We start from the raw sequence: 11,487 nt of genomic DNA, 5'->3' as shown, positions 1-11,487 counted from the left end.
AAGACATGAAAAAATAATAATAATTTATAAATTATCAAGAGTTCATGAGGGAGGGAGGGTGAGGGAGGGAGGGGAACAATGAGGAGCTGATCCCAAGGACTCAAGTAGAAAGAAAATACTTTGAAAACGGTGATGGCAGCATATGTACAAATGTGCTTGAGACAATGGATAGATGGATGGATTGTGATAAGAGTTGTACGAGCCCCCAATAAAATGATTTTAAAAATAAATAAGATTGTGTATGTATGCTCATTGCTGACATAGAAATAACAAAGCACATTTCAGTGCTCACTGCCCATCACCTTTGGAACCCATTCATCTCCTCCTACTTGTCATGGAGTGGATTCCATCACATGGCAGTCCCTGTGTGTCAGAGTAGCACTGTGCTGCATGGGGTTTTTAATGAAAGGGTTAGGCATTGGGCTGCTAACCATATGGTGAGCAGTTCAAACCCACCAGTAGAATGATTAGGTCTGCTCCCATAAAGATTTACAGAAACCCTGCATAAGGTCACTATGAGTTGGAGTTATAGAATTGGGTTTGTTTTTTGTTTTTGTTTTTTTCTTGGTATATATAATCTGGTTTTCCTTATGTAATTAGAATCATAATATATATTATTATCCTGAGCTGCTTCTTTTATTCCATACTGTTATTAGGTACCATCGAGTTGGCTCTGACCCATAGCGACTCGATGCACAAGAGTGCACTGCGTCATCCTCACACTTGTTCCTATGCCTGAGCCCGTGGACACAGTTACAGTATCCATCCATCTCATCCAGGGCCTTCCTCTTTTTTACTGCCCATTCACTTTACCAAACACGATGCCCTTCTCCAGGGGCGGTACTCTCTTGGCAATGTGTCCAAAGTATATAAGATGAAGTCTTGTCATCCTTGCTTCTAAGGAGCACTCTGGCCTTACTTCTTCCAACACAGATTGGTTTGTCCTTTCAGCAGTCCATGGTACTTTAAATATTATTATCCAGCACCATGATCCAAACACATCAATTATTCTATGGTCTTCCTAATTCAGTGTCTATTTTTCACATGCACATGATGCAATGGAGAATACCAGGCTTGGATCAGGCACACATTAGTCCTCAAAGTGGCATCCTTGTGCTTCAATACTCTAAAGAAGTCTCGTGCAATAGATTTACCTAACTCAATACGTCTTTTGATCTCTTGACTGTTGCTTTCATGAGCATTAATCAAGCTCTAAACAAGACAAAATCCTTGACAACTGCAACTTTTACTCCATTTATCATGATGTTACCTATTGGTCCAATTGTGATGATTTGGGTCTTCCTTACATTAAGTTGTAACTCATACTAAAAGCACAATCCTTGATCTTCATCAGCAAGTGCTTCAATTCCTCACTTTCAGCAAGCAAGACTATGTCATTTGCATACCACAGATCATGTCATTTGCATACCACAGGTTGTTAATAAGCCTTCCTCCAAACCTGATGTCACACTCTTCTTCGTATAATCCAGCTTCTCTCACAATTTGCTCAGCACATAGATTGAATAAGTATGGTGAGTGGATACACCCCTGACACACACCTGTCCTGATTTTAAACAATGTAGTATTCCCTTGTTCTGTTCACACAACTGCCTCTTGATCCACGGACAAGTTCCAAGTGAACACAAAGAAGTGTTCCAGAATTCCCCTTCTTCTCAAGGTTAGTCAGAGTTTATTATGGTGCACACAGCCGAATGCCTTGGCATAATCAATGAAACACAAATAAACCTCTTTCTGGTATTCTCTGCTTTGAGCCAAGATCCATCTGACATTAGCAATGAAAGCCCCTGTTCCACATCCTCTTCTGCCACTGGCCTGAACTTCTGGGAGTTCCCGCTAATGTGCTGTTGTAACCATTGTTGAATGATCTTCAGCAAAATTTTACTTGTGTGCAGTATCAATGATCTCATTCTACAGTTTGAGCTTTCTGTTGGGTCACCTTTCTTTGGAATGCACTCCGAACAGACAACAAAGAAGGACTTGGCTCCCCACTGCAGAGGAAGAAGCTACTGACACTTAGGAGAGCTTCTCGGCATTTTCAAATTATCCAATATAATATTTTTTATATTCCTCCATGGTCATGTAGCTGTGGTTGGCTCATTTCACTCCTGAATATATTATTCTACTGCATGATTATATTAGCACTTGTTTACTCATTTTACTTGTGGTGGAGCTTTTGTTGTTTCTTTTTTTTCTGATTTGCCTATGACAAACAAGACTGCTTCATATCTCGTCATACATCTTTCCTGGGGCACACACACACAGGGTTTCTTTTGGGAGAGTGAAAATACCAGGTTAAAGGTTTCTGTGTGATAAATTTTCTAGGTAATGTCAAATTATTTCTCAAGATCCTATGTACCAATTGGCACATTTATCAACAGTATATCAGAGTGGGCATTGCTTCAACACAGAGATACAGTAAACAATTGATATTACCACTATTTGATATTTCCATTTTGGTGAACATGAAATTGAATCTCATTGTGGCATTAAAAATTACTATCAAAGGAGTCCTGGTGGTGTAGTGGTTACACATTAGGCTGTTAACCACAGGTCATCAGTTCAAAACCACCAGCTGTTCCTCAGGAAAAAGATAGGGCTTTCTACTCCTGTAAAAAGCTACAGTCTCAGAAACTCACCAGTACAATTCGGTCCTGCCCAATGGGGTCGCTATGAGATGGCAGTGAGTTTTTACTTTAGGGATGAAGTCAAAGAGCACTCGTACCATGGTGGGTGTGGCAGTGAACGTAATCTCCTATCAACTTGAGTCAAGGGGTGGAGTCTATCCTGCCAATCGGGTCACAACTTGATGTCCTCATTTGGAGGTGCGGTCCATAAATAGCTCCCTGGAGGCCAGACCCAATCTCTCTGCCTTCCCTTTCCTGCTATCAAGACTCCGCTGGATCCATAAGACCTTCTCTCACTGGCCTGTGACTTTCCTGCATTTGGCATCATTGCATGTGCTGCATGAGTCTAACGAGGAATTTATGGGCTAGTACCTATACATATGGGCTAAGAGCATACTTATGGGCTGGATCTGGACTGGGCTGGGATATTTTCTCAATATACAATTGCTCTTTTATATAAAGCTCTTTCTTATACACATGTGAATGTCTATGAATTTGTTTCTCTAGTCAACCTGGGGTAACCAACCTGGACTAAACACCACCCAAGCCATAGTATTTTCGATTGCCTCATATGCACGTGAAAGTTGGACATTGAACCAAAAAGATCCGAAAAAGCATCGATGCATTTGAATTATGCTGCTGGCAATATTGAAAGTATCACGGACTGCCAAAAGAACAAACAGATATGTCTTAGAAGAAGTAAAGCACAAATTATCCTTAGAAGCAGGAATGGAGAGATGTCATCTCATATATTTTGGATATTTTATCAGGAGAGACTAGTCCTTGGAGAAGGACATCATGCTTGGTAACGTGGAGAGGTGACCACAAAGAGGAAAGCCGTCAAGGAGATGGATTGATGCAGTACCTACAGCAATGGTCTTAAACATAACAATGGTGAGGATGGCACAGGACCGGCAGGATTTCCTTCTGTTGTGCAGAAGGGCTCACTGAGTCGGAACAGACTCCAGGGACTTGAGGGCACCTAACAAGGTGTGTGTGTGTGTGTGTGTTTTCCTGGGAAAGAATGTTAGGTTAGTAATCTGTGTTGCAAATATTTTCTCACAAGTTGTGGTATTGTTAAACTCTCTTAGTGGTGATATTTGATCAAAAGAAACCCTGGCATTTAATATGACCAAACATATCAGTCTTTCTCTTGAAAGTTTGGACTTTTAGTATCTTACTTAAGCAATCATTCACTACCCCCAGGGTGGTCATATCAATCTCGTGTTTTCTTTTAAATTTTTTAATGTTTTGTCTTTTTAAATGTAAGTGCTTAATTCATCTGAGGTGGATTTTTTTTTAGTTTAATAAGGCAGAGCGTCATTTTGTGTGGTGTATGATGTTATGTAGTAGGGATTCATTTCCATTTTCCCTTGGGGATAACCAATTATCCCAGTACCATATATTGAATCATCCATCTTTTGCTTCCCAATTTGCAATTCTAAGTATCAGGTTTCCATATATGTATTAGTCTATATCTGGGGTTTCTTTTCTGTTCTATATTTGAGCCCTCCCCATGAACACACTGTGTTAACTAGAGTTAGACACAATATTTGGTGAATCAATTTTTTAAAAGGAGCATTTTGGTTTTTCTGGACATTGTTTTTCATGTATATTTTTGAAACAACCATGTCTAGTTCCAACTTGTTGGATTTCCATTGGGTTTTTCAATCAACTGGGGGAGAACAGATTACTTATAATATTCAGATATTCCTTCCTATCTGTGAGTATGGCATGTCTCTTCATCTTTTAGACCTTCCAATTATGTCTTAGAATCAATTCCATAAAGTCTGGGAACATATTTTGCTGCATTTATTTCTAGATACCTTATATATTTTGTTGCCATATTAAATTATTTTTCTGTTTGTTGCAAATATCAAAAAATGATGTTTACTTCTGTATACAGGTGTAAGATTAAAAAAAACTTAATTACACTTCAAAAATATTTTTGAGAGATGTTTTCCCCTAATATTCCAGAAATCAGTTAAGGTATTAAGTGAAAAATAATTATAATTCAATCAGAATGCATTCTAATAATGATCTATATACCTATGCCCCAGAGAAAAGTTAGCCAATTCTCATATAAAGTTAAGATTAGACGTTCTTAGCTTTATTTGTCTAAATTTAACTGATTAAACTTTATGGATGCCGCCCTTATATTTACTTTGATCCAACCAAATCCCTCACTACTTTGGAGAACTACTGTTTGATGGCTACTCAGACAGCATTTCTAGAAGAATATTTTCTTACTTTATTTTTATCCTCTTACTAATTTTTATCCTCTATTAATATTTCTAAAATTTCACCATAGGCATTTTTGACATATCTGATCATCATGGGATCACTGTAATTCACAAGTGCCACATAAGAAACCATATCAGGAAAGCCATTCTATATATGTCACAATAATGGAACCAAAGGGTTTCAAAAACTCAGCTAACTGCCTGCTTTCTTAGCATGTTCACAAAGATTGAAGAAATATGGGCACTCTGTGCACATTCACTTTCATAATTTTCATTTCTTAGTGCTTGCCTTCTGTTGCCTGAGCAATGCATATCTTCAAGGAATCCTCTTTATTTCAAGATGAAACTATAATGGGAAAAACATGTCTGTTAGAATCTTTACTCATTCCAGCTGAGGTTGGAGCATGTTCACCTTGGGGGTGAGTTTCTGAAGGGGTTGGAGGTAGGAGAGTGGGTGGGAATGGAAAGGTCTAACCTAAGGGAACTAGAGACTAGTACTAGAGTGACAGAGTGCTGTGAACTGTGAAGGTGTACAGAGATCCAAAAAAGCAGTGAAGGGAGATAAAAAAGTCACCGAAACTAAAGAAGCTCAAAGAGGGCCTTCAGGTTGTGGAAGAGTACGCAGTCCGTTGCTAGGGAACATGCCTTCAGGCATCTCTGAGAAGTTGTTGGTAGTTAGGTGCCCTTGTGTCTATTTGGATTGGTAGAGACCCTATGTACACTAGAACAAACCCCTGCCTGGTCCTATGCCATCCTCACAAGTGTTCTTGTGTTTGAGTCCATTGATTCAGCCCCTGTGTCCATCCAGCTGGGTAGAGGTCTTCTCTTTTTCACGGCCTCTACACTTTACCACGCATGATGTTCTTTTCCAGGGACTGGTCTCCGTCCTGATAACAGGTCCAAAGTGCCACATGAGACCACGTCTTGAAATCCTTGATTCTAAGTAGCACCTTTCCAAGACCTGTTTTGTCTTTGTTCTTTTGGCAGTCTATGGTACTTTTAATAGTCTTTGCCAGCACTAAAATACAAATGCATCAATTCTTCTTCAGTCTTCCTTAGTCATGTCCAACCAGTACTGGTACAGAGAGGGACTGGAAACACAGGGAATCCAGGGCGGATGAGCCCTACAGGACCAGTGGTGTGAGTGGCGATACTGGGAGGGTAGAGGGAGAGTAGGTTGGAAAGGGGGAACTGATGACAAGGATCTACATGTGACCTCCTCCCTGGGGGATGGACAACAGAAAAGTGGGTGAAGGGAGATGTCAGACAAGGTAAAATATGACAAAATAATAATTTATAAATTATCAAGGTTTCATGAGGGAGAGGGGAGTGGGGAGGGAGGGGAAAAAATGAGGACCTGATGCCAGGGACTTAGGTGGAGAGCAAATATTTTGAGAATGATGAGGGCAATGAATGTACAAATGTGCATTACACAATTGATGTATGCATGGATTGTGATAAGAGTTGCATGAGCCCTTAATAATATGATTCAAAAACAATTCCATGGCTTGGGTCAGAAGCACCTTAGTCCTTAAAGTAATATTCTTGCTCTTCAACTGTGAGATATACTAGAAAAATGCTGTAAACCCCCAAACCAAGCTCTTTTGCCAGGATACAAGAGAAGGCCAGGTTTTATTGACAGGCAACTGAGCTCAGAACCCAGGGCCAGCCAGCCTTGAAGTTGGAATCAGGAACACCAAGAGGGTCTCAGCCATTCATCCTGCTGTGATCCAGCTTCTCCTCAATCTCCATCACTCCATTCCTTTCCAACCCTTCCCTCCAGTCTGCATCGCTGAACAGACTTAGTCCCTTGCTTCCTGATCTTGCAGAGTCTCTTCGCTGAGTTTCTCTCTCTGATTTGTTACCAGAATGTTTTGTTCTTTAGTCTCGTGGGTTAGGGTGCTCTGGATTTTTTTCTCCTGTCCTTATCTGGCTGTCTTATATCCCTTTTTCAAGAATTTACTACTTCCCATAATAGCTATGGGAAATGTAGTACCATAACAAAGAGAGCCCCCAAAAGTCAGTGGCTTAAAAAAATCAAAGAAGGTTCATTTCTCTAAGTATTAGTCCAAATAAGTGTTCTCGGCTCATGAAAAGACTTATGGAATCATTCAAAGACTCATGTTCCCTCCACATGTATAGCTCTCAATAGGGGTTCCTAACATGGGCTTATGGATATAATTCAGGAAGTTTGTGAAGTTGGGTGGGAAGAAAAGCATCATTATTTTAAATAATCTTGTCGCTTCAAATTGTCCTAATAAATGGTTATAATAAATGACCATGAACTTATGGCTTAAACAACACAATTTCCCCCCCTCTGCAAGTTCTGGAGGTAAGACTTGCTGAAATCAATCTCACAGGGTTCAAGTGAGGGGGTCATTAAGCCTGGTCCTTTTTGTTGGTTATAAATGAGCTCTGGTGGCACAATGGGTTAAGCATTGGACTGTGAACCACAAGGTTGGTGGTTCAAACCCACCAGCTTCTCTGTAGAAGAAAGGTGTGTCTGCTCCCACAGATGTTTACAGTTTGGGAAACCCCAAGGCGCATGTCCATTCAGTATGATTCAGAATCGATTCAGTGGTGGTAGATCTGGTTTTAGTTTAGGGGAGAATCAGTTTCTTGGCCTTATCCCACTTCAGAGGCCACCTACTATTCCTTAGCTTATGGAAAAGATGACCTTTGTTCCACTCTGCTAACTTTGTAGAGTAGGAAGTATTCAGCAGCATCTCCTTTGATTCTCTGTGCTGTGATCTGAAAACGTAGCTCTTGAGGCAAGACTCAATTATCCTCATTGGTCCTATGCATAGTTCAAGAGAGAAATGATCAGACACAAAGGACTGCATATTATATTATCCTATTTACGTGAAAGGTCCAGAGTAGAGAAAGCTATAAAAACAAAAAGAGAGCTTGTCCAGTGGTTAAGTAGCGAAACCGAAAGGTTAGCAGTTCAAACCCGCCCGCCAGCTGTTTCTCAAGAGAAAAAACTGATTGTCAACTTCCATAAAGTTTGACAGCCTTGGAAATTCTCTGGGGGTAGTTCTACCCTGTCCTTCTCGGGGTCCCTCTAGGTCAGAATTGTTACAATGGCAATGGATTTGATTTTGACTTTACAGAAGGCACAAACTCAAAGAGGTTTCTTAGGGCCAAGGAGCATAAGCAGATATGGCAACGATGAGGGGGAAAACAGAGGACTTGGGCTAAAGTCTAGAAACACATGATTATTGTTGTATGCTGTGTCATTATGATCCCATGGGACCGACTTGAACTGTCCCATGGGGTTTCTAAGGCTGTTACGTATGCCACGCAGGCCTCCCGGACTCATTTGTCCACAACTCCTGGGTTTTAACTGCCAATCATACGGTTAGCAGCTGAGGGTTTAACCACTACACTACCAGAACTGCTTTCTCGTGTCCTGGCATGGAAACTATGAGGGGACTTCCAAAAGCTTGTGAAAAAGTCCCATATACCTTTACATCTATTTTCTCCACAACATTTGGGAAGCGCTCTCCTATTTTCTTCAAGGACATGAACCAGGAAGGTCAAACAGAGGGGTTTTGAAATTAAGGCTGACTTGCCGCTCTCCCTGTACCTCCCAAACCAAATCGAAGACTGGAAACTTTGTGAGCTGCAATTGTAATGTCAAGAATCACAATGCTAAGAGCCCTTGAAACCAGGAACAGAAGGGTATCTGGGTCTTCTCAGACACCCTGCTGTTTCCTTTTGGGTCGTTAATGTTTCTGGTAGGAACCAGTTGTTGTGATGCTGGCTAGAGTGGCCCCAGACCAAAGGCTCCAAAACACTACACTGGATTCAGCCTGGCTAGAAAGAGGAAGTCACACAAGAAAGGAATTTCCCCCAATAAGATCTGTAAGCTGCCTCTGCTGGACCCGATTCTTCCAGGAGAGCACGCCAGGAAAATGCTTTTCATTCCAGTAGAGCTCTCTCTGGCGCTGTCTCTTTTCTTTCCTCAATTCAAGGAGCCGGAAGATGCACTCGCTAAAGCATCTCAGGGACTCTTGAGAGAGGAGAGGCGTGTTCGGCTCAGTCCCGCAAAAAAGAGACAGATGATTCCTTCTAGATAGCTTTTGATGTGAGGGATTTCTGTCTCCCGGCACCTTCAAAGGCTGAAGAGAATTCTGATCTGTGTGGCAGTAGGAGAGACGGGGACAGGCAGTCAGGAGTGGTGGACAATTGAAATGATGACAACGGCAATCAAAATAACCAAGGACCATGTCTGGGGTGACACTGTTCTCGGTTTCTATAGCTCTCCCTTCGTCGCCCGGTTTGAGCAATAATATGCCCTTGGGTGCTGAGTAAAGCAGGTTCATTTCATCTATGCTGTGCTCTGTGTTCCTCTGGCAGGGAGGGCAAGGCTGTAAAATGTTGGTGGGGATAGTAAATTCTTGTTATTTATTGGCAGGACTTTCTATGCCCTTTGCTAAAAGCTCTCATTGGGAGAAGCCGGCAGCAAGGAGGGAAGTATTTCTTTAGCATAGTTGTCATTTTTCAGTGAATGGAATGTAGTTAAAAAGGTCATAAATGCTGCCTCTATCTATTCACAGAGCAGTATCGTCACACGTGCCAATATTTCATATTGAAGTTAAAATCAATTAATTCTTTAAAAGTGCCTGTTTCCGAGGAAGTGGCTTCAATGGGGGCTCTGTCTCAGGGTAGTATTAATTGTTGGGGCCTCAGTCTTTCAGCTCTCATTCACAAATGAACGCACATCCTGAGGATCAAAGGCAATGGCTAGTGCTTCCCAAATTATTGAAAGCAGGTTTCATGTCTGGCTGTAAAAATACAAATTGGTCTCTTTTACTCTGTGTCAGCTCAGAGAGCAGTTGCACCTACTATAAAGACAAGAACTTTTTTATTCATTTAAAGAAAACTATTCCTTGGATCAAGACAAGTTGGAAGGAAAAGCAGGAATGTTTATTTTAGTGAATGTCACAAAACGTGGACCAGGCAGAAGCTGCCAGCTTCCCTCCTTCTCCACCACTCCCTTCCCCCCAAGACTCCTGCCATTTCAAGTTCCCGGTACCATCATCTTTTCTGAAGAATACATTTCCCACAATAGATATTAGGGCTGTTGGGGAGAGGAGGAGTCATTTTTTTTATCTATGGAAGAATCAAAATCCTGGCCATTTCTCTCCAGTCAGATGATTGAAAGGCATCTCCTCCCAACCCCCTGCAAGTCAGGAAACACGGCGTCACAATTCCTGAGAGCAGAGTCAGAAAAGTGGTCTCAGTCATCAGGACGGGAGGCCTTGGGCAGAGTCCGCTAAAGTTTGATTCCCTGTGGTTTGAGTGCATTGGCTTTCGGGCTGATGTCCCTCGTTCACATACTTAATGATTTCTTTCTCTCCTGCCTTACTGCATGAAGGATTTGAAGCCACTAACTCTCAAATAAAATAAAAGGCACACACTATCAAAAGAAAAGTGTCAACAGTTGAACGAATCAGAAAAAGAGAAGATGGGGATGAGAAAATCAAACAGCCAGGAGCCAGAGTCAAGGCAGAAGTGCCCCTCCTGGGATCTGTCGGAATTGTGCTATGGGGAGGCACCCTGATGGCTCCGAATTACTTGGCAAACTGGAACTGGAATGTCAGCTTCATGAGAGCAGGGAACATGTGTTCGTTTTGTTCCCTGCTGTGTTCTTCGGGGCCTAGACTGGCGCCTGGTGCCTAGACGGTGCATGGATCAATATGAGTTGAATCAATATTAAAGGAAAGCAGAAAAGGCAACCAACACCAAGATTTAGAGTGTTGGCAACTTCCACCAGAAGGTGTTGTTCCAAATCAGTTCTGGGAAAGCAAATACGAGTCCTCACAGAGAGAACGGTAATATGGAGGATTACATCCTTGACAAATCTCCTGCAATTGGTTAAAAAAACATCAATGTCCTCCACTGTTGTTTATACTGATATTCAGTTGAAGGAGAAGGTACAAAGTCGAAGTGCTGTTCAGTTAAAAGGAATTAATTCTACAAGAGGATACACCATGGAATGCAGGTGTCATAAGTGTAAATCATTTTCATTCAAAAAATATGTATGGCTGGGGGTGGGGGTGGACAGAAGGAAGGGGCTGTGATAAAGGGAAGGGGCTGTGGAGCTTGAAACCACTGATTATTGCGAGATGCTGGGTTTATTGGGAAATGGAGTTGAGGAAGGGAAGGAAAACAAGTAAATGAACCAGAACTGAGACCTGGATACTCCAAAGTTTACATGGACCAACAACTCTGGCATCCACTGGGGTTCGCTAGAAATACAAACCTTCCAGGTTCCCCTAGACCAGGTGAACTCAACCTGCATTTTAACAAGCTGCCCAGGGGATTCATATACATAAAAGTTTAAAGAGTGGTCATTTAATCTGCTATTTGTATAGTTAGAGAAATGTGGATTGTTTATGGAGCAAAATGGAAGTTTGTGATTAAGTTGTAAAGACCCCAGGAGAGGTTTGAAATTTCTCGTCAGTGGTTAGCAGTTTGAGCCAACAGCTCTCAATAGGTGGAGAGGTTGGGAGAGTACAGGCTCTTCCGTCCTTAGGTTAAAGATGGTAATGTTTGAGAAGCCTTGCTCTGATTTTCTGTAAAAGCAAATC

The sequence above is a fragment of the Echinops telfairi genome, unplaced genomic scaffold, assembly GCF_000313985.2.
Source record: "Echinops telfairi isolate 266 unplaced genomic scaffold, ASM31398v2 ScPeMD7_53;HRSCAF=182, whole genome shotgun sequence".
Classification (NCBI taxonomy): domain Eukaryota; kingdom Metazoa; phylum Chordata; class Mammalia; order Afrosoricida; family Tenrecidae; genus Echinops; species Echinops telfairi.
This window is presented reverse-complemented; position numbering follows the sequence as displayed.